Here is a 4,440-nt window from a genome sequence, read left to right as displayed (position 1 = left end):
AAGTGTTTGAAAATTTTTTTTTTTAATTTTTGAAAACTTCAGAATGGAAATGTAGAAACCAGGCCTTTACCCCATTCATTAGCTGATGGAATAAGCTTTCCCTAGAATCGTAAGGCAGGGGTGTCATTCTCTATATATGTTTTTAAAATTAATTTCCACAAAGCCCTATCACATTTCTATAAAACACCACTGAATTTATTATTATTGTGTTTTTATTTGTCATTGTTGTACTATTGTAGCACCTAGCAGCCCTGGTCATAAGCCAGGGACTCCCATGTGCAAAGCAAATAAAAAAAGAAAGCAAAACAAATACAACACAAAAAGGGAGCCCCAGTCCAAGTCGCTGACAATTCAAGTATAGGACAAGAGACAATGGATGGCTATAGAATGACGGAGGAGGTCAAGGGAACAATATGGGTCTGTGTGACTGACAGCAGTCTCTGCACACAGCAGCTTGGCCAATGTAAAGAGTGTTGTTGGGTTCATGACAAACAGAAGTTTTAAGGAGGGTTCCCCTCTCGAGCCTCTGGGACTTCTTCCATAAGGGTTCTTTGGGGCAGATCTTTAGAGAAGAGCTTCTTTACTCCTGTTGTCTGACAGTGAAAAGTTACTGATACACAGCACAAAAGTGAATCCTTTCTTCATAGCATACTAATGAGATTTTTGTTTTCAGAGTGGTGATGCCAGCTCTTTCATCAAGAAATGAGGACTGTACCTCCCAGCTACTTAGAACATCATTGAAATACTGGGCCCTTGCTATTAGGATGGTGTTCTCCTTGATATGACTATAAAAAGTAAGTATCCTCATTGGGAATAGCATCTTTCATCTGAGATCTCTGATATTTGCAAGGATTATATAAATGAACCTCAGAGCCCCTGTGAAGTAGGAGACATCCACTGAATTCAAAGGACTTTGGATCCACCGCCAGGCTTTTTTGCCTGTTTAGTTTTCCCATCTACAAAAGTTAAAAGAAAACAGAAAGAATTTAAATTCATTTCTCTGCTCTACAACCCATACACAGTCAGCTGCTAAAAACTTGGTTCAGTTGAAACAGATTTAAGAGACAGCTCAGGTACATCTTTCCTAGTGTGAACAAGGACAAAGTATATGATCAGGAAGCGATATTCCAGTCCTGAGTGGAGATGAGAGGAAGATAAGCAAGCAGGTAAAGAATTAAAATGCAAATGCTAAATGACAGAGAGAGTGGGTAGAGCAAAGGAACAAAAAATATGAAAATCAAGAGTAAATAGAATCAGAGGCAGAAAAAGGGCTCAAGCAAGAGTAGAACAGGATGGTAAGAGTGACAAAGAAGAAGGAACTTTAAATAATTTAACTTAGAAAAAAATCAAAGGTGATAAATACAGGGAGGAAAAGGGGACAGTGAATAGCAAAAGACACAGTAAGTATTAACTATTTAAAATATTTGATAAATTCAGTTTGCTTATTTGAATGGTTAAACATATTTGTCCTGATTTCAGGGTACTTTGATGATAAAACAAAGGTAAATAAAAACAAATAGCTCCCTTCTTAACAGCTACCCGTGGCCTTAACCATTTAACCTTCAGCTCCACTGTAGTTTGTTAAATATAATTTCTTTTTTCTGAAAAGTGGGTCTGAGATCTTGGAAACCTTCCCATGTTATGTCACACTCATGCCTCACAGCAGTATGCAAAATAGTGTGGATGAGAATCTACCCACACATATCAACCCCGCTTGTCATCTGCCTCCATCTTACCACTTTTATCCAAAAATCAGGATACGGAAAGGCAAATTTTTATCACAAGCCAGGAGCAGATTTTCGACCCCTCCCCCTGCACCTTTAGTCTTAGCCTTAAAAATGAAATATTTGATAATGGAACATCACAAAAGTGTCCTGCTGGATGATTTAGATCAAGCTTCCATGACAGACTATTTAACAAACACATTTAACATCAGGCTTGTCTGGGGGGTGCTCAGTTGCTCTTTAACTCAGCTACTTCCTGAAGATCCTCCATCTTGAGCTCATCTTCATATGCTGGACTATTTGCTTCCCTGCTGAACTTCCTCCCTCCTCTTTGAGCCTGCTCCTCTGTGGTTCCTCTTCTGATTGCACCTTCCACCCTTCTCTTTCTATTCTTAAACAGATGTCTCCAGATCTTAAATAATCATGGAGACCAAAGCACTGCAGGACTCGAAGGTTATCTTGATTCCTGAAGATCCCTTGGTGGAACTTGCCTCACAGAAACCTGCTGGGCTTTATTCATCCTCTGTGATGTCTGTCAAAGGTTAGTAGCATAGCATCTTCTCAGCCACACTCTAATCCTAGCACACATCTGCTTTGTGCTAATGCAGAATAGAAATTCCCTTCAGTAATTCCCCATGCAGCCATTTGTCCGCTACGCTTCAGTGACTAAGAAGAGCCTGGTTAACGCGGGGTTTCCAAATCTGTCCTCCTTTCGCACAAGAAGCCGCGGCATTCAAACCTTAATACATAAGACTAATCTGTTTCTGTAAAGCCACTTTCATGAGGTATGGGGTGCAGGAGAGCACTGCCTATGCCGAGGTGCCTAATATCCGATGCTGTACCTGTGGAGAACTGGTAGTCTGCCCATATCTGGTTGCAGTGTGCATGCCTTGGGGCTCAGGACCTACTCTTATACACCTGAACAAAGGGGAAATCCCTAAAAGTTAGATAGTCAATAGGGAGAGAAATAGATACAAAACTGCAAAGGATTTGCTGCAGTCACATAAATCGCTCGAAAGCTCTTCAACCAATTTGTCACTTTCAGTCCTGGATGAATTTGCGTCTTTAATGTTAGCAAACCAGGAACTTGTCAGTACAGACAATAGGACACAGATGTCTAATGGAGGCTTTGGATGATGCTCCTCCTTTGGGCTCCAGTTCTGCATTATGTTCATAGCAATGTCCTGTTTATCCAGTCACCCCCTATCCCCGACTTCAGGTAGACTCCACCTAAGCGTGGCCTGGTTTGTGTAACTCACCACAGAGGACTGGAACGTCAGGCCTGAACAGCTCAAGTCTGTTAACCTCAAGGTGGCTAGTAAGGCCCATCTTTTCTTCTAGGCTTCTAAGGAGAAATGTGAGGAGGGAGACTGGGAAGCCAGTACTAGTTCTGGAACGGATTCCATTGTCTGTGTGTGGAGGTAATTGAATATTTACGTATACCGGAATTATTATGCTGCTGGGCTAATTCCTCTTCCAACAATTAATGAGAGTATTATGAATATATTTTAAAAGATTACCAAGGGCACCCAGACCTCTGGAGGTGAGATTTTTCTTGCAGAGAAGTAAACACTATCAGTAGAGATAACTAACTGGGCTGAGGTACTGAATGGGGTAGATTGCTGCATTCTATGATTTTCCATCATTCAGGGGTTTCAGTCACAAAGCTGCAAACGTAGCCGTAGAGGGCAGCTTTTACAATGTGATTTAGCATAGCTGGATTAGACCCAGTTTGGAATCTGGGGTGACTGATTTTAATGTCATTGCAATAGTCCCAGTGCCACATATATTGATAAGTCCAACGCCAAATCACTTTCACAAACCTCCGAAGCTGAACTAGTTAACGTAGCAACATAGCAATAGTAGCTATTAGTAGTAAATAGTTGAACAGTAGTAAATAGTTAAATAGCAACAGAAACTTACAGCTGTTTCCTCCACTACGTCCTCTTCATGGCTAATGCAGATTAAGAAGAACTATTTGCAACGCTTTATTTTTATTCATATGTGGCACCAACAAATCCTAGATTTGCTCGATTATGGGTTTTCATCATTTTTACTCTTCCACCAATAGGTGGCAGTAGCAATGTCCTTATTTGTCCCAATATTGTGTGACAGAAATAGTGACATCCAATAAATAAATATAGGTGCAGACTTTACTTCAATGAAGCAATCCAGGCAGGTTCAGAGAGACCTTTAAGTCCACATGACTCATTTCCCAAAGCCTCTGGGTTGGAAAATAATTGTAGACAGCTGTTTGTTTGCATGCACCTGAACTCCAAACCACTTCTACTGTCTCTGGCCTTATAAATCCACTTTCTGTTTGTGAACAAACTTTGTAAACCCCTGTAGCACAGTCATTGCACTGCCTGCCAGCTGCTCCCAAGAGCTCATTTGCTTCTTATCCATATTCTTTAGATAAAGCTAACTACATTAAAATGAGGGCAAATGGCCTAATTTCATCAGAGCAAATTAGGTTACGTTCACCTCTGATAGCTAAACCTAGATATTGGCCTCCTTAATCTTGCAGCTTTATTACTTACTATACAATACAAATGCAATGATATGTTCAGGCTTGCACAGAGGGCGAGGGGAGAGCAAATGAGGCAGTTGCTCCAGGGCCCAGCTCTTCAGAGGGGCCTGGAGCTCCAGCTGCTGCCGCTACGTTGCTAGTGGTGTTGTCATGAGCTCTGGGTCTCTTTGAAATGCTGCGACAGCA

At 41.2% G+C, this 4,440-nt stretch overlaps 1 long non-coding RNA gene across 1 annotated transcript; it reads left to right on the top strand.

Moving 5' to 3' along the window:
* The first annotated feature begins 735 nt into the window (after positions 1–735).
* Positions 736–3,091, top strand: LOC142008725 (uncharacterized). Its single transcript, XR_012644214.1, has 3 exons — positions 736–794; positions 2,125–2,265; positions 3,066–3,091. It is a non-coding gene; the product is annotated as an uncharacterized LOC142008725 (long non-coding RNA).
* Positions 3,092–4,440: the final 1,349 nt, after the last annotated feature.

Source organism: Carettochelys insculpta, chromosome 2 (genome assembly GCF_033958435.1).
Source record: "Carettochelys insculpta isolate YL-2023 chromosome 2, ASM3395843v1, whole genome shotgun sequence".
NCBI lineage: Eukaryota > Metazoa > Chordata > Testudines > Carettochelyidae > Carettochelys > Carettochelys insculpta.
Note: the sequence above shows the minus strand (reverse complement) of the source record. Positions and strands in the feature narration are given on the sequence as shown.